This window comes from Dermacentor albipictus, unplaced genomic scaffold, assembly GCF_038994185.2.
Source record: "Dermacentor albipictus isolate Rhodes 1998 colony unplaced genomic scaffold, USDA_Dalb.pri_finalv2 scaffold_12, whole genome shotgun sequence".
In the NCBI taxonomy this organism is placed as follows: Eukaryota; Metazoa; Arthropoda; class Arachnida; order Ixodida; family Ixodidae; genus Dermacentor; species Dermacentor albipictus.
Genome location: NW_027225566.1, coordinates 14,386,089 through 14,410,700, shown reverse-complemented (window position 1 = coordinate 14,410,700; position 24,612 = coordinate 14,386,089). Strand labels below are relative to the sequence as shown.

General features: G+C 46.5%; 1 long non-coding RNA gene and 9 other non-coding genes across 10 annotated transcripts in view; all 10 read left to right on the top strand.

The window, feature by feature from the left end:
- The window catches only part of LOC139051480 (uncharacterized), a 187,652-nt gene that overhangs the window by 87,987 nt on the left and 75,053 nt on the right, over positions 1-24,612 (top strand). The gene's annotated exons all lie outside the window — the stretch shown is intronic.
- On the top strand, positions 494-566 carry TRNAF-GAA (transfer RNA phenylalanine (anticodon GAA)). The gene has a single exon. It is a non-coding gene; the product is annotated as a tRNA-Phe (tRNA).
- Positions 2,713-2,785, top strand: TRNAF-GAA (transfer RNA phenylalanine (anticodon GAA)). The gene has a single exon. It is a non-coding gene; the product is annotated as a tRNA-Phe (tRNA).
- On the top strand, positions 4,932-5,004 carry TRNAF-GAA (transfer RNA phenylalanine (anticodon GAA)). Its single transcript has one exon. It is a non-coding gene; the product is annotated as a tRNA-Phe (tRNA).
- TRNAF-GAA (transfer RNA phenylalanine (anticodon GAA)) lies at positions 10,502-10,574 on the top strand. Its single transcript has one exon. It is a non-coding gene; the product is annotated as a tRNA-Phe (tRNA).
- TRNAF-GAA (transfer RNA phenylalanine (anticodon GAA)) lies at positions 10,820-10,892 on the top strand. Its single transcript has one exon. It is a non-coding gene; the product is annotated as a tRNA-Phe (tRNA).
- On the top strand, positions 11,455-11,527 carry TRNAF-GAA (transfer RNA phenylalanine (anticodon GAA)). Its single transcript has one exon. It is a non-coding gene; the product is annotated as a tRNA-Phe (tRNA).
- Positions 11,773-11,845, top strand: TRNAF-GAA (transfer RNA phenylalanine (anticodon GAA)). Its single transcript has one exon. It is a non-coding gene; the product is annotated as a tRNA-Phe (tRNA).
- TRNAF-GAA (transfer RNA phenylalanine (anticodon GAA)) lies at positions 12,091-12,163 on the top strand. The gene has a single exon. It is a non-coding gene; the product is annotated as a tRNA-Phe (tRNA).
- Positions 21,998-22,070, top strand: TRNAF-GAA (transfer RNA phenylalanine (anticodon GAA)). Its single transcript has one exon. It is a non-coding gene; the product is annotated as a tRNA-Phe (tRNA).

The window sequence follows — 24,612 nt, the reverse complement described above, 5'->3', positions numbered from 1 at the left end:
AGTTTTCTGTTACTTCCGCGATACGCCACTGTTTACCATTAATAGAAGCGTGCGCAGCCTACAGCAAATGGTGGAGCGAATATTTTAACAAAAGTTAACTTACTGCGGATACCATAGACGGCGGTTCGTAAGAACCCAGCCATCGCTTAGCGCCTCATGATTTTGTTACTCGTTCCGCCGAAATAGCTCAGTTGGGAGAGCGTTAGATTGAAGATTTAAAGGTTATTGGTTGGATCCTGGGTTTCGGCATATTCATAGTGCGTTTCTTTTAGCCGCTGTGCATAACAATACCAACAGCAATTCAGACAGCATTGTGAGCTTTTCTGTTACTTCCGCGATACGCCACTGTTTGACATTATTAGAAGCGTGCGCAGCCTACAGCAAATGGTGGAGGGAACATTTTAGGAAAAGTTTCCTTACTGCGGATACCTTGGAGGGGGGTTCGGGGGTACCCAGCCATCGCTTAGCGCCTCATGATTTTGTTACTCGTTCCGCCGAAATAGCTCAGTTGGGAGAGCGTTAGATTGAAGATCTAAAGGTCATTGGTTGGATCCTGGGTTTCGGCATATTCATAGTGCGTTTTTTTTAACCCTTGTGCATAAAAATACAAACTGCACTTCAGACAGCATTGTGAACTTTTCTGTTACTTCCGCGATACGCCACTGTTTAACATTAATAGAAGCGTGCGCAGCCTACAGCAAATGGTGGAGCGAATAACTTAAGAAAAGTTTTCTTACTGCGGATACCTTAGAGGTGGGTTCGTGGGAACCCAGCCATCGCTTAGCGCCTCATGATTTTGTTACCCGTTCCGTCGAAATAGCTTAGTTGGGAGACCGTTAGACAGGATATCTAAAGGTCCCTGGTTGGATCCTGGGTTTCGGAATATTCATAGTGCGTTTTTTTTAACCGTTGTGCATAAAAATACAAACTGCACTTCAGACAGCATTGTGAACTTTTCTGTCACTTTCGCGATACGCCACTGTTTAACATTAATAGAAGCGTGCGCAGCCTACAGCAAATGGTGGAGCGAATATTTTAAGCAAAGTTAACTTACTTCGGATACCTTAGACGGCGGTTCGTGGGAACCCAGCCATCGCTTAGCGCCTCATGATTTTGTTACCCGTTCCGTCGAAATAGCTCAGTTGGGAGACCGTTAGACAGAATATTTAAAGGTCCCTGGTTGGATCCTGGGTTGCGGAATATTCATAGTGCGTTTTTTTTAACCGTTGTGCATAAAAATACAAATTGCACTTCAGACAGCATTGTGAACTTTTCTGTTACTTCCGCGATACGCCACTGTTTAACATTAATAGAAGCGCGCGCAGCCTACAGCAAATGGTGGAGCGAATAACATAAGAAAAGTTTTCTTACTGCGGATACCTTAGAGGTGGGTTCGTGGGAAGCCAGCCATCGCTTAGCGCCTCATGATTTTGTTACCCGTTCCGTCGAAATAGCTTAGTTGGGAGACCGTTAGACAGAATATTTAAAGGTCCCTGGTTGGATCCTGGGTTGCGGAATATTCATAGTGCGTTTTTTTTAACCGTTGTGCATAAAAATACAAATTGCACTTCAGACAGCATTGTGAACTTTTCTGTTACTTCCGCGATACGCCACTGTTTAACATTAATAGAAGCGCGCGCAGCCTACAGCAAATGGTGGAGCGAATAACATAAGAAAAGTTTTCTTACTGCGGATACCTTAGAGGTGGGTTCGTGGGAACCCAGCCATCGCTTAGCGCCTCATGATTTTGTTACCCGTTCCGTCGAAATAGCTTAGTTGGGAGACCGTTAGACAGAATATTTAAAGGTCCCTGGTTGGATCCTGGGTTGCGGAATATTCATAGTGCGTTTTTTTTAACCGTTGTGCATAAAAATACAAATTGCACTTCAGACAGCATTGTGAACTTTTCTGTTACTTCCGCGATACGCCACTGTTTAACATTAATAGAAGCGCGCGCAGCCTACAGCAAATGGTGGAGCGAATAACATAAGAAAAGTTTTCTTACTGCGGATACCTTAGAGGTGGGTTCGTGGGAAGCCAGCCATCGCTTAGCGCCTCATGATTTTGTTACCCGTTCCGTCGAAATAGCTCAGTTGGGCGAGCGTTAGACTGAAGATCTAAAGGTCCCTGGTTGGATCCTGGGTTTCGGAATATTCATAGTGCGTTTTTTTTAACCGTTGTGCATAAAAATACAAACTGCACTTCAGACAGCATTGTCAACTTTTCTGTTACTTCCGCGATACGCCACTGTTTAACATTAATAGAAGCGTGCGCAGCCTACAGCAAATGGTGGAGCGAATATTTTAACAAAAGTTAACTTACTGCGGATACCATAGACGGCGGTTCGTAAGAACCCAGCCATCGCTTAGCGCCTCATGATTTTGTTACTCGTTCCGCCGAAATAGCTCAGTTGGGAGAGCGTTAGATTGAAGATTTAAAGGTTATTGGTTGGATCCTGGGTTTCGGCATATTCATAGTGCGTTTCTTTGAGCCGCTGTGCATAACAATACCAACAGGAATTCAGACAGCATTGTGAGCTTTTCTGTTACTTCCGCGATACGCCACTGTTTGATATTATTAGAAGCGTGCGCAGCCTACAGCAAATGGTGGAGGGAACATTTTAGGAAAAGTTTCCTTACTGCGGATACCTTGGAGGGGGGTTCGGGGGTACCCAGCCATCGCTTAGCGCCTCATGATTTTGTTACTCGTTCCGCCGAAATAGCTCAGTTGGGCGAGCGTTAGACTGAAGATCTAAAGGTCCCTGGTTGGATCCTGGGTTTCGGAATATTCATAGTGCGTTTTTTTTAACCGTTGTGCATAAAAATACAAACTGCACTTCAGACAGCATTGTCAACTTTTCTGTTACTTCCGCGATACGCCACTGTTTAACATTAATAGAAGCGTGCGCAGCCTACAGCAAATGGTGGAGCGAATAACTTAAGAAAAGTTTTCTTACTGCGGATACCTTAGAGGTGGGTTCGTGGGAACCCAGCCATCGCTTAGCGCCTCATGATTTTGTTACCCGTTCCGTCGAAATAGCTTAGTTGGGAGACCGTTAGACAGGATATCTAAAGGTCCCTGGTTGGATCCTGGGTTTCGGAATATTCATAGTGCGTTTTTTTTAACCGTTGTGCATAAAAATACAAACTGCACTTCAGACAGCATTGTGAACTTTTCTGTCACTTTCGCGATACGCCACTGTTTAACATTAATAGAAGCGTGCGCAGCCTACAGCAAATGGTGGAGCGAATATTTTAAGCAAAGTTAACTTACTTCGGATACCTTAGACGGCGGTTCGTGGGAACCCAGCCATCGCTTAGCGCCTCATGATTTTGTTACCCGTTCCGTCGAAATAGCTCAGTTGGGAGACCGTTAGACAGAATATTTAAAGGTCCCTGGTTGGATCCTGGGTTGCGGAATATTCATAGTGCGTTTTTTTTAACCGTTGTGCATAAAAATACAAATTGCACTTCAGACAGCATTGTGAACTTTTCTGTTACTTCCGCGATACGCCACTGTTTAACATTAATAGAAGCGCGCGCAGCCTACAGCAAATGGTGGAGCGAATAACATAAGAAAAGTTTTCTTACTGCGGATACCTTAGAGGTGGGTTCGTGGGAAGCCAGCCATCGCTTAGCGCCTCATGATTTTGTTACCCGTTCCGTCGAAATAGCTTAGTTGGGAGACCGTTAGACAGAATATTTAAAGGTCCCTGGTTGGATCCTGGGTTGCGGAATATTCATAGTGCGTTTTTTTTAACCGTTGTGCATAAAAATACAAATTGCACTTCAGACAGCATTGTGAACTTTTCTGTTACTTCCGCGATACGCCACTGTTTAACATTAATAGAAGCGCGCGCAGCCTACAGCAAATGGTGGAGCGAATAACATAAGAAAAGTTTTCTTACTGCGGATACCTTAGAGGTGGGTTCGTGGGAACCCAGCCATCGCTTAGCGCCTCATGATTTTGTTACCCGTTCCGTCGAAATAGCTTAGTTGGGAGACCGTTAGACAGAATATTTAAAGGTCCCTGGTTGGATCCTGGGTTGCGGAATATTCATAGTGCGTTTTTTTTAACCGTTGTGCATAAAAATACAAATTGCACTTCAGACAGCATTGTGAACTTTTCTGTTACTTCCGCGATACGCCACTGTTTAACATTAATAGAAGCGCGCGCAGCCTACAGCAAATGGTGGAGCGAATAACATAAGAAAAGTTTTCTTACTGCGGATACCTTAGAGGTGGGTTCGTGGGAAGCCAGCCATCGCTTAGCGCCTCATGATTTTGTTACCCGTTCCGTCGAAATAGCTCAGTTGGGCGAGCGTTAGACTGAAGATCTAAAGGTCCCTGGTTGGATCCTGGGTTTCGGAATATTCATAGTGCGTTTTTTTTAACCGTTGTGCATAAAAATACAAACTGCACTTCAGACAGCATTGTCAACTTTTCTGTTACTTCCGCGATACGCCACTGTTTAACATTAATAGAAGCGTGCGCAGCCTACAGCAAATGGTGGAGCGAATATTTTAACAAAAGTTAACTTACTGCGGATACCATAGACGGCGGTTCGTAAGAACCCAGCCATCGCTTAGCGCCTCATGATTTTGTTACTCGTTCCGCCGAAATAGCTCAGTTAGGAGAGCGTTAGATTGAAGATTTAAAGGTTATTGGTTGGATCCTGGGTTTCGGCATATTCATAGTGCGTTTCTTTGAGCCGCTGTGCATAACAATACCAACAGGAATTCAGACAGCATTGTGAGCTTTTCTGTTACTTCCGCGATACGCCACTGTTTGATATTATTAGAAGCGTGCGCAGCCTACAGCAAATGGTGGAGGGAACATTTTAGGAAAAGTTTCCTTACTGCGGATACCTTGGAGGGGGGTTCGGGGGTACCCAGCCATCGCTTAGCGCCTCATGATTTTGTTACTCGTTCCGCCGAAATAGCTCAGTTGGGCGAGCGTTAGACTGAAGATCTAAAGGTCCCTGGTTGGATCCTGGGTTTCGGAATATTCATAGTGCGTTTTTTTTAACCGTTGTGCATAAAAATACAAACTGCACTTCAGACAGCATTGTCAACTTTTCTGTTACTTCCGCGATACGCCACTGTTTAACATTAATAGAAGCGTGCGCAGCCTACAGCAAATGGTGGAGCGAATATTTTAACAAAAGTTAACTTACTGCGGATACCATAGATGGCGGTTCGTAAGAACCCAGCCATCGCTTAGCGCCTCATGATTTTGTTACTCGTTCCGCCGAAATAGCTCAGTTGGGAGAGCGTTAGATTGAAGATTTAAAGGTTATTGGTTGGATCCTGGGTTTCGGCATATTCATAGTGCGTTTCTTTTAGCCGCTGTGCATAACAATACCAACAGGAATTCAGACAGCATTGTGAGCTTTTCTGTTACTTCCGCGATACGCCACTGTTTGATATTATTAGAAGCGTGCGCAGCCTACAGCAAATGGTGGAGCGAATATTTCAAGAAACGTTTCCTTATTGCGGATACCTTAGACGGTGGTTCGTGGGAACCCAGCCATCGCTTAGCGCCTCATGATTTTGTTACTCGTTCCGCCGAAACAGCTGGATTCCATTTCCGGACGCGCTAGCGAAAGGTTGCGTGACCATGAGCTCCGATGGAGTTGATACAGCAGCCCATATGGGTCATGGAAACAGGTTTTTTGCCGAAGGAAACCAAGGATATGAAGTCGTTCTGCCACAGTTACCTAAAGGTGCGTGTATTACAACTACTGTTTTTCTACACGGAGATATCAGGGCAAGACCTTATCGTATAGAATATGTCCGTGACACGATGGTTCGTCTGGGAATGCTGCCCGAGGTGCTTGCTTTGGGGGCTTTCCAGATGAACCACGTATGGGCGGTGACTTTCAGCGCAGCAGAAGGAATGAAGAAGATGCTCGTCGTTGGTGACATGAAGATAAAGGAGAGGCGATGCCTCGTTTTCGACCCAAATTAGCAAGACGTTCGGCTAAAGCTACATTGGCTTTTGCATTAGGTACCGGATGAAGATGTTCGCACCGCGTTTGCGGCTTGCGGGAAGGTGACACAAGTATCGAAGGAGCGATGGCGCGTCCGTGGTATCACGGACAAAGGAACTTCGACTCGTACCGTAGCACTGCAACTGAAAAGCGGAGTTACTATCGAGGACCTACCACATCAGCTTCGAGTGGGTGGCATGACAACGCTTCTGGTTGTGCCAGGCCGAGCGCCACTGTGCCTACGGTGTTGCCGAGCGGGGCATATTAGACATGACTGTCGAATACCGCGGTGCGTCAGTGCAGGCGCTATGGTCATGAAGACAACGATTGCACTCAGACATATGCTAAGGTGGCAGGTACGGTTACAGCAGACCGTGTCTCGGAGCACATCATGGACCAAGTTGACGCAGAGGAAGCAGCCAGCAGCAGAATGGGGGAGCCTGTGTACACGCCCCTTTCTAAATTGTCGGCGGAGAAAGAAAAAAATGTGGAACGCGCGGATGAGGTCGGGCATTCTATCGAGCCAACCAAAGCGGTCAACCATGCTCCAATAGACGAAAACAACAAAGACGAAGGAAAGGATACCACCGCGTCAAACTACCAGCCAGAAGACATGGACGTCGTGAGTGCAGGCGTAAGTGGCGCAACTCCAAAGCGACCGATTGAAGAGGTCGCTCCTGACGGCCGCCGACTAGGCAAGGGGGCAGGAAGTGAGCCGGCGACGAAGGTGGCGACGGGCAGGTGACCCACCACTAAGCCCATACCTAACATCGGAGCGGGCACCCGACCGCCGCGGAAGCCACCCTCCTAGCAACGAGGGTTGTGCTTCAACCAAGGGCCTTAAGACCATAGACGGAAAAGGACACGGCTTGAATGACTTCAGCGTCATGTGACGTGTGTGGCGGGTGCACGCCGTGTGTGTGTATACCCGCAAGTCCTCCAAGCTCTTGCACCGGCGACGCCGGGCCTATGTGTGAGGTAGGAACCATGCGATCCGTTCCTACTGGCACGCGGACTTCGCAATCTAGAACCGCGTTACGGGTTGCCACATTGAACGTTCGTGGACTGCGGTCTAGACGAAGGCAATATCAGGTCAGTCGTCTCTTCCGCTAGTATGACCTTGACTTGATAGCTGTTCAGGAGACCAAGGTTGAAACTCAGGAGCAAACGGATCGCATGGCCGAACCTTTTAGGTATTTGTACAACGTTTGCGAATGTCACTCCCTTGGCACCTCTGGAGGCTGCGCCATTTTTTTGCGTAGTTCTTTAGGTCTTGTGGAAGAATATGTTTATTCTAGTGAAGACGGCCGTATTGTATTTTGTGATTTTCTGTTTTTGTTTGAGAAATGGCGCGTCATTTGTGTATATGCACCAAATAGCGTTAAAGATTGTCACAGGTTTTTTGCAACTGTTGAACCATATTTTAAATGTGAAAGAAAAGTGATTCTGCTCAGTGATTTTAACTGTGTATACCTCAAGGAAGATAGGAGCAAGGGATTGCCAGTTTTGGATCAAAGTGCTTTGTTTTTATCTACGATTATGCTGGAGTGACTAGATGATGTTGGAAATGTACTGCAAAAAGGAAGTGGCACTGTCTATACACATTTCCAACGTGATTGCCACTCACGTTTAGACAGAGCGTACGTGGCAGACGTGCTTGTACCACTTTGCAACAGTTATGAGGTTAAGCCGGTAGCGTTTACTGACCAGTGTCGTGATGTTTTCAATGGGCGTAAAAAAAAGCAGGTCAGGTTTTTCGTGGCAGTTGTGGAAACTCAATAACAAATTACTTAACGATAAAGTCTTTGTAGACAATGTGAAAGTAGTTATAGAAAAATTGCACTTGTTTGAGTCGGGGAGACTTGTTGACGCGTGGGAGCGGTTTAAGGAAGAAGTAAAAATTAGCGCTATCTAGAGATCTTCCATTTTACACCAGAATGAGAAAAAGAAAAGAAAGGGAAGTACAGTGTCCGCTGGAATTCTTGTTGACAGTCGAAAGCGCGCAGCCAGGCACTTTCAATGAAGAAATAAGAAAAATAAAGAATCAGTTTGAAATAATGGATATAGAAAAATACAGAGGCGCAGTTTTACGCGCACGCGCAGAGCACCTCTGGCTCGGCGAAACACCGACGAAGCGATCCTTGAGCGAGGAGAAGCGGTACGCTTCACGTAAGGAAATAACGCAGATAACGTACCGTGAAGAGATTACAAGGGACAAATTGATGATCCAACAAGCGTTTGTCGAATTCTACAAAGGATTGCTGAGATGCAGCGGTAAAAGTGAGGCCTCTTTACACGGTGAATTTTTGACACCAATGCCTACTTTAGATACCGAAACCAAAGTACGCCTTGAAATGCCACTTGGCTTAACCGAAATAGAAAGAGCAATAGACGATCTAAGTGAAGGGAAAACGCCCGGTCCAGACGGACTTGGTGCTGCTTTTTATAAGGCGTTTAAGCATGACCTCTCGAAGGCTCTTTGGCGGCTCTTCGCTGAGGTGTACGAAATAAAAGATGCACCACCATCCTTTAGAAGGTCGCATATTGTACTGATACCCAGAAGTGATGATCCAGTGAAGGTTTTATCGGTGAGTGCTTATCGTCCTATAAGCCTCACCAATGTAGATCATAAGGTGTTCATGAAGGTGCTAGCCAAAAGACTGCAGACTGTAAAACAAGTAATCGTAGGACCTCACCAAACGTGTGGCATAAAGGGCAGAACAATAGGAACGAACATTCACACAGCGAGGAGCATCCTAAAATGCTGTGATGCATGGGGCAGGAAAATCGCGATGTTGCAATTAGACCTCGAAAAGGCTTTCGATCGCGTAGTGCATGACCTACTTTTTAAAGTATTGGAACATGTGAATGACGGGAATGTTATCTTGGAAGGTGTGAAAATGTCATAAAAAAATTGTGAGGCTAACATTGCCATTAACAAAGAAGTCACTGAAAGTATTCATATTGCCAGGAGCGTTCGCCAGGGGTGTCCAATTTCTCCTTTATTGTTCGCTATTTACTTAGAGCCCTTTTGTTTGAGCATAATTCACAATAACAAAGTACGTGGTTTTAAGCTTATGATGGCCGAGGTCAAATTATTGTCTTATGCTGATGACATTGCAATTTTCTGTGAAAACAGAGAAAGTATTAGCGAAGCTGTGAGAGTAGTCGACAAGTACTGCAAGTGGTCCGGTAGTGCAATAAAGTGGGATAAATGTGTAGGTCTGTGGCATGGCACCTGGAAGGCAATGGCAGATTTGTTCGAAAATGTGAGATGGAGGGACGTACCCACAAAGTATCCCGGGGTGCCACTAGAGGGATGTAAAGATGCAGATGAATATTGGATGGACGAAACAGAAATGCTGAGAGAGAAAGTAAATAAGTGGGGAGTGAAAAACTTCTCGATATTCGCCCGGTCAACAGTCTGCAATATCTTTTTAGCAGCGAAAGTTTGGTACGTGCTTCAGGTGCTGTGCATGAATAGGCTAAACATTCAGAAGATACGCAGAATCTTTGCCACTTTTGTTTGGGGATCTCAATGGGAACGCACGAGTAGTACAAATCTTTTTCGATCAGTGATAGCTGGTGGGCTGGTATTGGCCCATTTGTTTGTAAGAGCCATAGTGTCGAGGTTTACTTTTCTACGTGATTAGAGTCATCCATTCTTGCGCACCATGTTACAAGTTAAACTATGCTGTTATTTACCTAAATTCATTTTATCGACTTCTTGTGCGGGGCGAATGGGTATACGTGGTTATATGCGTGAAGTAGTATCGGCGTTCAGTATATTAAAGGTTCGTTTTTCTCTTCAGTACTTGTGCGAAGTTAAGAAAAAACGGCTGTATAAAGATCTTATCGACGTAATGATGCCAGAACCCTTGTATCGTACCATGTATGCAATCGGGCCCGGAAAAGATGTCTTTAAAAGAATCAAAAGAATGGTAGTACGGCGATCAGCCAAGACCTTTTTTTTTTTCAGCTACATACTGGTATGTTGCCCGTGAAACCATCGGTAGAGGAAAAGGGCCAATTTGTTCCGTGGAGTACTAATTGCCTCTTGTGCCGTAAGCCGTAAAGTATTGATCACATCTTTTTGGAATGTTGGGATGCCGTATTTCACTGGCACATCCTTCAGCGAACTTTAAAGAAAGACCACCCTATAACACTGTACGGTATTCGTTTTCTGCCGGCTCAGTGTTAAAGTGGCATACCGTATGATATGTTTATGTTGTTGAGTATGCACGCAATTTAGAAGACATGTATGGCGTTGACGCATGCGGATGTAAACGCACGCCCAGCCACACCAGGGATGTATATTGCGCATGCGAAGAACAGCCGGAATGGCTACCCGTTCTGAATAACCTCATGTCATTATAATCATCCCCACGTCAAACAAAGAGTGTTTCACGCTTTTAAACATTTTTCAGTGTCATATTTTCTGTAAATGCGTTTTGTTCTGGTGTTCTTTAACGTGTGATGTACCATTCAGCGAATAAAAAAATAAGAGAAAGCCGAAATAGCTCAGTTTGGAGAGCGTTAGACTGAAGATCTAATGGTCCCTGGTTGGATCCTGGGTTTCGGCATATTCATAGTGCGTTTTTTTTAGCCTTTGTGCATAACAATACAAACAGCAATTCAGACAGCATTGTGAGCTTTTCTGTTACTTCCGCGATACGCCACTGTTTAACATTAATAGAAGCGTGCGAAGCCTAGAGCAAATGGTGGAGCGAATATTTTAAAAAGATGTTTCCTTACTGCGGATACCTTAGACGGTGGTTCGTGGGAGCCCAGACATCGCGTAGCGCCGCATGATTTTGTTACCCGTTCCGCCGAAATAGCTCGGATGGGAGAGCGTTAGACTGAAGTTCTAAAGGTCCCTGGTTGGATCCTGGGTTTCGGCATATTCATAGTGCGTTTTTTTTAGCCTTTGTGCATAACAATACAAACAGCAATTCAGACAGCATTGTGAGCTTTTCTGTTACTTCCGCGATACGCCACTGTTTAACATTAATAGAAGCGTGCGAAGCCTAGAGCAAATGGTGGAGCGAATATTTTAAAAAGATGTTTCCTTACTGCGGATACCTTAGACGGTGGTTCGTGGGAGCCCAGACATCGCGTAGCGCCGCATGATTTTGTTACCCGTTCCGCCGAAATAGCTCTGATGGGAGAGCGTTAGACTGAAGTTCTAAAAGTCCCTGGTTGGATCCTGGGTTTCGGCATCTTCATAGTGCATTTTTTTAGCCGTTCTGCATAACAATACAAACAGCAATTCAGACAGCATTGTGAGCTTTTCTGTTCCTTCCGCGATACGCCACTGTTTAACATTAATAGAAGCGTGTGAAGCCTAGAGCAAATGGTGGAGCGAATATTTTAAAAAGATGTTTCCTTACTGCGGATACCTTAGACGGTGGTTCGTGGGAGCCCAGACATCGCGTAGCGCCGCATGATTTTGTTACCCGTTCCGCCGAAATAGCTCGGATGGGAGAGCGTTAGACTGAAGTTCTAAAGGTCCCTGGTTGGATCCTGGGTTTCGGCATCTTCATAGTGCATTTTTTTCAGCCGTTGTGCATAACAATACAAACAGCAATTCAGACAGCATTGTGAGCTTTTCTGTTACTTCCGCGATACGCCACTGTTTAACATTAATAGAAGCGTGCGAAGCCTAGAGCAAATGGTGGAGCGAATATATTAAAAAGATCTTTCCTTACTGCGGATACCTTAGACGGTGGTTCGTGGGAGCCCAGACATCGCGTAGCGCCGCATGATTTTGTTACCCGTTCCGCCGAAATAGCTCGGATGGGAGAGCGTTAGACTGAAGTTCTAAAGGTCCCTGGTTGGATCCTGGGTTTCGGCATATTCATAGTGCGTTTTTTTTAGCCTTTGTGCATAACAATACAAACAGCAATTCAGACAGCATTGTGAGCTTTTCTGTTACTTCCGCGATACGCCACTGTTTAACATTAATAGAAGCGTGCGAAGCCTAGAGCAAATGGTGGAGCGAATATTTTAAAAAGATGTTTCCTTACTGCGGATACCTTAGACGGTGGTTCGTGGGAGCCCAGACATCGCGTAGCGCCGCATGATTTTGTTACCCGTTCCGCCGAAATAGCTCGGATGGGAGAGCGTTAGACTGAAGTTCTAAAGGTCCCTGGTTGGATCCTGGGTTTCGGCATCTTCATAGTGCATTTTTTTAGCCTTTGTGCATAACAATACAAACAGCAATTCAGACAGCATTGTGAGCTTTTTTGTTACTTCCACGATAAGCCCCTGTTTAACATTAATAGAAGCGTGCGCAACCTGCAGCGAATGGTGGAGCGAATATATTAAGAAAGGTTTCTTTAATGCGGATACCTTAGACGGTGGTTCGTGGGAACCCAGCAATCGCTTAGCGCCTCATGATTTCGTCTCTCGTTCCGTCGAAATAGCTCGGGAGTCGGCTTTCTGCCGCGCTAGCGAGCGGACGTGCCGATCCTGAGCTCTGTAGGAGCGGCTTCAGCGGCCCAGCAGGGCCGGGGTACCAGGAGTTTTGCCTCAGAAGACTCGGAATACCAAGTTTTGCTGCCTCAATTGCCGACAGGTCGGATGGTTTTAAATACAGTTTTTCTGCATGGGGATGTGCGTGCCAGGCCGTATCGTGTGGAACATTTCCGAGATGGGAGCGAATTGATGGGAGCGTGAGGCCGGCACCAACATGATTGTGCCACTCACGCATTTTCTTCTGCTAACGCAGGTTATCTGCTGCACCGACGCACAGCCACCTCATCGCAAAGGCAGCGCAGACGCAGAGGGTCGTGTATCGACGACTACGGCATTCAGGATGGAGCACGCAAGCTTCGGCGGCAGCGACTTCGATGTGTGCCCAGCTACCTTGTTTGGACAGTGCCGACTTTTGGTCAACGAACCTTGGGCGGATGACGGCCATGTCTACGGTGTACAAAAGGCGGACTGGATCAGTGCAGCATCGGGGCGTGAGGCCGGCACCAACATGATTGTGCCACTCACGCATTTTCTTCTGCTAACGCAGGTTATCTGCTGCACCGACGCACAGCCACCTCATCGCAAAGGCAGCGCAGGCGCAGAGGGTCGTGTATCGACGACTACGGCATTCAGGATGGAGCACGCAAGCTTCGGCGGCAGCGACTTCGATGTGTGCCCAGCTACCTTGTTTGGACAGTGCCGACTTTTGGTCAACGAACCTTGGGCGGATGACGGCCATGTCTACGGTGTACAAAAGGCGGACTGGATCAGTGCAGCATCGGGGCGTGAGGCCGGCACCAACATGATTGTGCCACTCACGCATTTTCTTCTGCTAACGCAGGTTGGTGATTATTCTAATGAGAGTTTCACCTTTTACGTATTCATGGTGCCGGTTACGCCCCGTGGTTTAAGTGTGCATTCAGAGTACCGTACTGTGCGTTGTCATGCCAAACGTCGTTTCTTTTTACTGCGAAGATATGCATTGTATTTCTTGCTTTTATTCCTGTGCGGTGACATAGAGCTAAATCCTGGCCCAACTACTGCTGAAACGCTGAATCTAATTTTGGATGGCCAAAGGGAAATAAAGGCCAAATTACAGGCTATCGAAACATCGCAGAATCAAGGACAAATAGCTATAGAAGAGCTTAAGTCACGATTAGATTCTGTGGAAACTGCAATAACACAGTTCGCAAACCTAAGAGGAGCTGTTACTGAATGTAGGAAGAAAACTGAAGATACCCACAGCACGGTGAAGGCCTTATCCCGCAAAATAGACGACTTGGAAAACCGCAGCAGGCGATGTAACCTGATATTTTATGGTGTCCCTGACAGTGAAAGTCGTGAACTGTCCGCTGTCTCCGAGAAAAAAGTACAAGAAATTGTATCACGTTTAGGACTAGCACCAGTGCAGATTGAAAGGGCACACAGACTCGGCCGGTTCCAGGCCAATAAACCTCGGCCGCTCATTGCAATGTTTTCAATGTTTAAAGATAAACAAGCGATTCTAGCCAACGCCAAGAAACTAAAAGGATCGAATATTAGTATATCAGAAGATTTTTCAGAGGCAGTGCGCAGAAAACGAAAGTTTCTTTGGGAATTCGGCAAAAGGAATGCCCTTGACGGTGCTCGCGCAAACCTAAAATATGATAAGCTGTTTATTAACGGGCAAGCATATGTATATGATGAAGGTAGGGGCCAGGTTGTGCAAACGACATGACGCATGCACAGCTCCGTAGCAGATGTAACTTTCCTTGTTGTCAACTGCCGTAGTATCAAGAACAAAATAGATGATTTCCACAACCTTCTGTGCATGACCAAACCAACTGTAGTGCTTGGAACGGAATCATGGCTAGATGAAGAAATAACGAGCAATGAAGTCTTTCCAAGCGGCTACACATGCTTTAGGAACGATAGAAACCGTCATGGTGGTGGGGTCTTTATACTTGTTCACACATTGCTTTCTTGTTATGCTCTTGATATCGGCAGCCCAAATTGCGAGGATATATGGTGCAAGATTCGGTTACCAAACGGGAAAACATTATCAGTATGTTCATTTTATAGGCCTCCTTCAAGCCCTCTTGCTTTCTTGTCTGATTTTTCAAAGACGATAGAGACAGTCAATACAGATTACCTTGTCATTGGCGGGGACTTTAACATCCCAGAGCTTTCTTGGAATAAGCACCCTTCTAATACTAGGGCTACATCTGCAGTGGCAAAGGAATTGTTGATGATACTAAGCAGTTTTTCCTTAACCCAGGTGGTAACAGAAGGTACGAGACAAAATAACGTTTTAGACTTAATTTTAACTAATCAGCCAAATTGGATTAGGAAAGTTTTGGTGGTTCCAGGTATTAGCGACCATAAAGCTGTGGTTTGTGAAATGAAGTTGACGTACGAAAAGACGCAAAGCTCGGGAGCCCGAAGGATGTATAATTACAGCCAAGCCAACATAAATGAAATAGGACTTGCATTACAGGAATTCCTCCCAAAATTCGAAATACTTTCTGAGACAATCGGCGTTGATGAGTTATGGGGACTTTTCAAAGCAAAAATGCTTGAGATGCAGGAAAACTATGTGCCGTCGTGGGTGCAGACCAAACGGCGCGCAAAATCTAAGCCATGGTTTAATGGTGAGCTGCGACGCCTCACTAGTAAAAGAAATAGGATATACAGGAAATATAAAAGAAACTCCATTTCGGAAACTTGCGATCAACTTGCGACCATAACCAGAACGCTGCAAACAAAAATCCACCAGGCAAAACAAGAATTCTTTGGTGCTTTGCCTTCTCGATTTGAAACTACAAAAAAGCTATTCTGGAATCTTGTCAAGTATAACAGAAAAGACAAAGTATGTATTCCATCACTTCAGCATGACGGAGTGGAAATTGAAAATAGCTTAGAAAAAGCCAACTGCTTCAACAAGTTTTTTGCTTCCATTTTCTCACCCAGTGCCTCGAGCGCAATTCCGCATCCGTCTACTAATGAGATCATCGAAAACATGGATGATATAATTATTGATGAAACTGGAATACGGTCTCTTCTTGAACGTATAGACTCCAGTAAAGCAGGGGGGCCTGATGGATTGACGGGCGCTTTTCTCAAATTGTGTGCGTCGTTCATCCCTCCCTTTCTTAAGATACTGTACTCGAAGTCATTGAACACCGGGGTCCTACCTAATGAATGGAAGATGGCGTGCGTTGTGCCAGTGTATAAATCGGGGCCTCGCGAACTGGTCGGCAATTACAGACCGATATCTCTAACAAGTATTGTCTGCAAAGTATTAGAGCACATCTTGTGCAGTAACATAATGACACACATTACCAATCATAACCTCCTGAATCAGAAACAGCATGGTTTCAGGCAAGGGCTTTCCTGTACAACTCAATTAACAGAATTCGTTCATGAAGTTTGTGGTGCACTGGATGCTCGTTCTTGTGTTGACTCGGTGTTTGTAGATTTTAGAAAAGCTTTTGACCTGGTGGATCACAAATTGCTTGTATGTAAACTACGCTGGTTTAATATCAATGACCAAGTAATTGCATGGATTCAGGAATACCTTTCTTTGCGGTTTCAGCATGTAGTGGTAAATGGCGCAGAATCTAGTGCGGCCCGCGTAACGTCTGGCGTCCCCCAGGGCTCGGTATTGGGCCCATTGCTTTTCTTATTGTTTATAAATGACCTTCCCAACACTATTGTTTCTTCCGTAAGATTGTTTGCTGATGATCTGATAATATATAGAGAAATTACAAGCATTGCCGATACTGTTATCTTGCAAAATGATTTAGTTGAACTACAAAACTGGTGCAGGGAGTCACATATGCAAATAAACACACAGAAAACTGTCCACATGCGCTTTACTAAAAAGTGTATGCCAGAAGCCGTATATTATCTCTCCGGTTCCCCATTGCAGATTGTTCACGAGTACAAGTACTTGGGTGTATTCCTCACGCCGTCCATGTGTTGGCACAGGCATGTTGATTTCATTACAGCAAAGGCATGCAAAGTGTTAGGATTTCTACGGCGCAATACAAAACTCTTTCCCCAGCAGGCTCGCGATCTTCTGTACAAAAGCTATGTTAGACCCATTTTAGAATATGGATGTACCGTATGGGACCCTCCTACGTGTACCGACCGAGATAAACTTGAGAGAGTTCAGAATATAGCAGCACGGTACGTAATCGGCAACTATGACAGAAACCTTAGTATTACTAGCGCAAAACAAACATTAAAATGGGACACCTTAGAAAAGAGAAGGCAGACATTACGCTTGAAACTTTTTCACAATATATTTTATGGCCAAATCGGAATAGACCGTAATAAGTATATTCTTCAGCCACATTATATATCCAGACGAACAGATCACGAGCTCAAGGTTAGGGAATACACTTGTAGAACTAAACTTTTCAAAAGCACCTTTTTCCCCAAAACCATTTTAGCATGGAATCGACTGCCTGCTGCCGTAGTTAGTATACTTAATAATGAACATTTTGCAAATGCTCTTTGAAATTTTCTTCTTTATTTTTCAGTATGCAGTAATTGCAGAGTTTGCTATCATTATATAGTGCTTTATTACTTAATTCTATGATGCCGTTTCCTGCGTGCTGTACATTGATATCCTGATGTACCATTTTTGTCATGTCATTTTTGCGTTTTTTTTTTTCTCTTTTTCTCTTTCATTGTATTGTATAGCATAATACTGTTTATTCGATGCCATAAGCTGCTTACATTGATGTATGTAACCCCCCCACTGTAATGCCTAAATGGCGCTGTGGGTATGAGAGTAAAAATAAATAAATAAAATATGTTGGCTAGCTTAGGCCTACTTGCTGATGTCATCGCCCTAGGGGCGTATCAGATGGGCCACGTTTGGGCGGTTACTTTCAAGAGCGACGAAGGCGTGAAAAAGCTTTCAAGCGCCAAGAACCTCAAGGTGAATGAACATCGGTGCATTGTCGTTGATCCAGCCAATCAGGCCGTGCGGCTGAAGCTGCATTGGATGCTTCATAACGTGTCGGACGAGGATATACGGACAGCCCTGTTACCGTTCGGAAAGGTCACGGACGTTTTCCATGAGAAGTGGCGTGTTCAAGGAGTTCAAGATAAAGCATTTTCGACACGGGCGGTGTCCCTGGTTCTGAAGGCGGGTATGACCATAGAAGACCTGCCCCATCAACTTCGTGTAGCTGGTGAGCACACCCTTGTTGTGGTACCGGGCAGAGCACCCCTTTGCCTGAAGTGCTGAAACACCGGACATGTCCGACGTGACTGCCGCGTCCCGAGATGTGCAGTATGCCGTCGCTACGGCCACCAGGATACGGAATGTGTTAAGACTTACGCATCCGTCGCAGGGCCTGCGCTTCGAGAGGACGTGGCTGACCTGTTAATGGACGAGGCTGACGTTGATGAGGCTTCCCGCGTGCTAGTACCACCGGCGGACACAGTTGCAACGCCTTCTGTGCCGGCTGCTAAATCCGGAAGGTGGTAAATGTGCTGCCTACGGGCACGAAAGATGCAGTGCAAAGGGCATGCGACGAAGGAGCCAAAGAAGAATCGGCCGCAAAATCCGCCACTGCCGAGGAGGCCGCCACGGAGCCCGGACCGGCAACTCCCTTGATGGACGTCGAAGAATCGAGTGCAAGCAATGCGGCTATGAAAAGAGCGAGGGACTCGACCGGCATCCTGGACGGCAACCTGGACGGCAACATTGACAACGGGGCCAAAGACGAGCCGCCGCCAAAAGTGCAGGCGGGTCGTCGTGTGCCCGTGCGCCTGAAGCCAAACATCCCGCCGGACAGATGGCCGGCGGCAAAACCGCCTAAGTAGGACCCGGCGCCTACTGGGGCGCCCGGACTAACGTCATGAAGAGATGGCGTCCTTTTTGGTATCGGGCTTCGCGTACGCTCTAAAGGTACGCGTGTGGACTGAGCGGTTTTCAGTGCAAAGGTTATGCATGCAATTTTTTCTACAGTGTGTCCGGATCGCTTGTTCTTCAGCGGCACCGTGCGATCGGCTTGCTTTTGCAGATAAATGGCGGTGAAACTAGATAGAGCACTGAGAGTTGCCACGTTAAATGTTCGTGGCCTTGGAGCACGAAGGCGGCAATTTCAACTTAGCCGCTTGTGTATGGAGAAGGAACTCGATGTAGTCGCCTTACAAGAAACTAAGGTCGAAACCCAAGAGCAGACCGATCGCATGGTGGCACCTTTCACGGCGCATTACAATGTGTGCGTGTGCCATGCGAATGGCACCTCAGGCGGATGTGCGTTCTTAATACGGAAGAGTGCTGGTATTATTGAACAAAGTGTAACTGTTTCTGAAACTGGCCGCTTGCTTATTGTAGATTTTTCTTTTTCTCCCGATTTGTGGCGGCTCGTATGCGTTTATGCGCCAAACAATGTGAATGATCGATTTTTGTTTTTTGAATGTATCGAGCAATATTTAAAATGTGATCGCTGCGTCATATTTCTTGGTGATTTTAGCTGTGTGTGTTCTCCGAAAGACCGACTAGAAAGGGAAAGGGTTCGCGATAAAAGTGCTCTCCTTTTGAGCAGACTAATTGAAGACCACAACTTAGAAGATGTGGGCCTTGTCCTCACTGATGGTATGATTCCGCAGTACACGCACATTCAACGATATAGCTGAGCAAGGCTGGACAGAGTTTATGTTTGTGACGACTTGATCACCCTTTGTAATAGTTATAACGTCGAGCCGCAATCGTTCCCGGACCATAGCTTGGTAAGCTTCTCGATTGGGGAAAAAGTTAAAAGAACACGATTCAACTGGAACATGTGGAAATTGAATGAAAAGCTGCTTGATGATGAACCATTTGTGCGCAGAGTTAAGGAAAAGATAACAGAGTTGATGACAAATGAGGATGAATATTTTACTGCCACAAGGGAGGAATTTAAGATTCAAGTTAAGTTCATTGCAATAGAAAGAGGAAGCAGCCTTCAGCACGATAAATTACAGAAACATAGAGAGCTGCAAAGACAGCTAGAATATCTGTCAAGCGCGCAAAATGCGGGTCACGATCTATTAGCTGAAAACGTAAAGAAAGTAAGACGCGAGCTTGAAGTTATCGACGCCGAGCGATACAAAGCAGCAGTTATACGCGCTAGAAGCGAACGCCTATGGATGGGTGAGATACCAAACAAACGGGCAATGAGCGATGAAAAGCGTCAAGCGTCAAGAAATGAGATCCACCAGATACGTCTTCAAAACGAGGTGAAGTCAGACGCTTCGTCGATTGAGAAAGCTTTCGTGGAGCACTATCGCGAATTGTTCGGCAATGTGACGTGTTCTGGACTGGTCTTCGAGAGTGAATTCATGAGCGAGATGCCAAGGTTGGATGACGACGTTAGAGAAAGTCTTGAGATACCAATAGCTGTCTCCGAGATCGAAAGGGCGATAGAAGAACTGCCATCAGGCAAATCGCCAGGGCCGGACCGCCTAGGCGCCGCTTTTTACAAGGCATTCACTCAGGAGTTTGCGTGTATATTGCACCGACTACTCTCAGAGGCGTATGAATTTAAAAAAGTACCACCCTCATTCCGGACTTCACACATAGTATTAATTCCGAAAACCGATGACCGGGAAAAGCTCCTTTCAGTAGGTTCATACAGACCGATAAGTCTGACCAACACAGATTACAAAATATTTATGAAAGTAGTGGCTCGACGATTTCAAAGCCTGATTCAGCAGCTTGTAGGGCCACACCAGACGTGTGGCATTAAAGGCCGCACCATGTTCACGAACACCCACATTGCAAGGAATGTGCTCGAATGTTGTGATGCCATTGGGGGTCGGGTGGCCATGTTGCAGCTAGACCTTGCGAAGGCGTTCGACCGGGTGTCACATGAGGTGCTTTCCGCTATACTGCAGTACTATAATGTTGGGAGCGTCATTGTAGATGGCGTTAAAATGGCCTATGAAGACTGTTACACGCAGCTTATAGTTAACAAGTGTCTTAGTTCACGGGTGCCAGTCCGCTCGTCTGTACGGCAAGGCTGTCCCTTGTCTCCTTTGCTTTTTGCCCTGTACCTCGAACCCTTTTGTATGGCGGTCATACGGGATGAAAACATTCGTGGTTTTAGGCTGCACGCCGCAGAAGTTAAAATGCTAGCTTATCCAGATGACGTCGCCGTCTTTTGTGAAGACAGGGAAAGCGTGGTCGAGGCTGTCCGCCTTGCAAGATTTTTTTGTAGGTACACTGGTGCCCAGATAAACTTCGAAAAAAGTGTTGGGATATGGCATGGAAGCTGGGACGCGACACCCACAAGATTCGCCGGTATGCAGTGGACTACAGTGCCTTCACTGTATCTAGGAGTGCCCCTTGAACACTATCGGGACTCGACACAGTTGTGGACCGGACAAATAGAATCAATGAAAGAAAAGATAAATGGATGGCAGGGCCGGGGATTGTCAGTGTTTGCACGTGCTTCAGCTTGCAATGTTTTTTTTTATTGCCAAAGTTTGTTACATACTGCAAGTAATGTTCATGCCCCGTGTAAACGTTCAAAAAATGCATCGAGTGTTTGCTATCTTCATCTGGAACTCCACTTGGGAGCGATCCAGTCGAACAAATCTTTTTCGCACAGTTCGAAATGGGGGCCTTGGGCTCTCACACTTGTTCATTAGACAGGTCGTATCGCGGTTCATCTTCCTGCGAGATGAAAGAAATGTTTTTCTCCGTACAGTCATTCAGGCGAAAATGGCAACAGAACTGCCTGAATTTGTTGCGTCCACATCTAGTGCTATCACTAGAGCGACTGGTTACTATCGTGAGATCGTTGCATCTTTTAGAATACTCTGCGCACGTTTTTCGCTGGAGTATTTGTGCTCAGTGAGAAGAAAGAAACTGTACGCAGATTTAGTTGACAGCATGTTACCTATCCCACTGTATAGGAGTGTTCACTGTGGAGGCCCAGGAAAAGATGTGCTGAAACGAGTCAAAAGGATGCATGTAAGACCTGCTGCGAAAACTTTCTTTTTCCACCTACACACGAACACCCTCCCCGTTAAAGGATGGCTAGAACAGAAAGGAATATTCGTACCCTGGACTACCAATTGCCTGCTGTGTAAAAAGCCTGAAACAATTGAACACACATTCATTGAGTGTTGGGACGCTGTCTTTCACGGGGACATCTTGCAGCGCACTCTTAAAAAAGAACTCCCCATAAACCCCTATGGAATTCGGTTCCTTCCAGTTGAAAGCGATGACGGGCCACCGTTCGACATGTTCATGTTGCTGGGCCTCCACAGTTTGTGGAAAACAAGAATGGCTGTACGTCATGCTGATGTGAATGTGTGTTCTGCGCGAGAGAACTTCATTGAAAGTATGTCACTATTACGAGAAGTGTATCGTGCACAAGGCGAAACCCCAGACTGGGTTAGCATCCTTGATGAGCTGGTGTGCCTCAAGAAATTTTAGCGACCATCCCACCTGATGTGATGTGGGTGCACTGTGTATATGAATTTGTGTTTTTTTTGTGTGTGTGTTAATGTCTAAGCAGGCAACAAAGAAAAAAAAGCCGAAATAGCTCAGTTGGGAGAGCGTTAGACTGAAGATCTAAAGGTCCCTGGTTCGATCCCGGGTTTCGGCATATTCATAGGGCATTTTTTTAGCCGTTGTGCATAACAATAAAAACAGCAATTCAGACAGCATTTTTGTGAGCTTTTTTGTTACTTCCACTATACGCCACTGTTTAACATTAATAGAAGCGTGCGTAGCCTAGAGCAAATGGTGGAGCGAATATTTTAAAAACATGTTTCCTTATTGCGTATACATAGATGGCGGTTCGTGGGAACCCAGCCATCGCGTAGCGCCTCATGATTTTGTTACCCGTTCCGCCGAAAAAGCTCGGTTGGGAGAGCGTTAGACTGAATATCTAAAGGTCCCTGATTGGAACCTGGGTTTCGGCATATTCAAAGTGCGTTTTTTTAACCGTTGTGCATAATAATACAAACAGTAATTCGGACAGCATTGTGAGCTTTTCTGTTACTTCCACGATACACCACTGTTTAACATTAATAGAAGAGTACGTAGCCTACAGCAAATGGTGGAGCGAATATTTTAAGAAGTTTCCTTACTGCGGATACCTTAGATGGTGGTTCGTGGGAACCCAGCAATCGCTTAGCGCCTCATGACTTTGTTACTCGTTCCGCCGAAATAGCTCAGTGATGCATTCTGCTTCCGGCAGCCGAGCTGAGCGGTCAGCGGAATCATGGGCTCCAGTGGAGCAGCGACAGCGGTCACTTTTGGCCGTGGAAACAGGTTTAGCAACGACGAAGAAACCGACTACCAGTTTATTTTGCCTCAGCTGCCAAAAGGACGAATTGTTAATAACACCGTGTTTCTACATGGTGACGTACGAGCGAGACCGTATAAGGTCGAGGACTTTAGGGATGCTTTAACGCCTACGGGCCTGCTACCGGAAGTTGTGTGCATTGGGGCGTACCAAGTGAATCATGTCTGGGCAGTGACCCTCGGTGATGCTGCTGCAACAAAGCGACTGTTGGCCTTGAAAGAGATACAGGTTAAGCGGCGGCGATGTGTTATCGTCGACCCTCAGGACCAGCAGGTGAAGCTTCGGCTTCACTGGCTGCTACACGGCGTGGAAGACGAAAATGTGCGGACTGCGTTGGCGGCTTTCGGCAAGGTGGTTGAGGTGAGCCGGGAGAAGTGGCGTGTTCAAGGCGTTGCGGAGAAATGTTCGACCACGAGACCGTTCTTCTCAAACTGAAGGGCGGACTGAAAGTGGAAGATATCCCTCACCAGATACGCGTTGCAGGGGAGTTGGCCTTGGTGGTGGTACCCGGTCGTCCGATGCAATGCCTACGCTGCCAAGGCACGGGACACGTCAGGCGGGACTGTAAGGTGCCACGCTGCTCACGTGGCAGACGCTTCGGGCACGTCGACGCCGACTGCGTGAAGACTTACGCTACTGCGACTAGCCCAGTCGCGAGTGAAGAGGCGGCAGTACATGTCATGGATGCAGTTGAGACCGAAGACGCTGCTAAGGGAGCCGGAGGACAAGTGCCCCCAGTGAAGACAAGTACCACGACGGTGCCGGAGGTCGCTGACGCCAAGGTCGTCCAAGTCGCTGAGCAGGTTACTGGGCCTGCAAGGGTCGACAAGGACAAAGGTCCTGCGAAGGCAGGCGCTAGTGAAGCTGAACGGGATGACGACGAGTCAGCGATGCAACAGGGTGAGTACGCTGACGAAGGGGACCGGGCCGCTGGTCTCGGTGCCACATCCAAGCGCCCCCGTGACGAGGCCGGAGACAAGAACAACGCAGCATCCATTACTGGTGACGGGCCACCGGCGAAGGCGCCTCAAGGGAGGCGGTCGGTCTTCAAGCCTAAGCCAAATGTTCCGCTCGAGAGAAGGCCTGGTGAGAAAGTGCAGCAGACGAACACCAGCGCGAAGACCGGTGGTCCCGGAGGCGGCTAGCCGAGGGCTGGTCGTGAAGGGTAAGCACCATGCTCCGGGCCTACCTTATACTTTAGTTCAGCATGGCTTCTAATCCGTCACTCGCTATTGCCACACTAAACGTAATAGGGTTGGCAGCTAGGCGTTGGCAAAGTCAAGTCCTACGGCTGGCCACTGACCACGACCTAGACGTTCTAGCTGTCCAGGAGACAAAGGTTGACCGAGAGGAAGAGACCGGGAGCATGGTGCGGCGTTTCACGACTAGATATTATGCTGTCGTGAGCCACGCAGCAGGGACGTCCGCCGGTTGTGTTCTGTTTGTTAAGAAGTTACCTGGCCTTGTTGTTCAAAATGTATTTTCATGTCAATCCGGAAGGATTGTTTTTTGTGATTTTGGTTTTCGTGACCTTGAATTCAGAGTCATGTGCATATATGCGCCGAATGCTGTGGAAGAGCGCGCCTTATTTTTTGTGAACCTTTTCCAGTATGTTAGCACTGATAAGTGCATGGTTTTGTTGGGGGATTTCAATTGTGTTTTGAGGGCTCGGGGTACAGTCAATAATGCTGGTATTCGCGATAAAAGCAGTAGTGTGTTGATAAAGCTAATTAGGGATAATGAACTGGACGATGTCTGTGAGTGCCTGGAGGGGGAGCGGGAAGTCATGTACACGCGATTTCAAGGTAGTAGTCATGCGCGGTTAGACCGCATATAC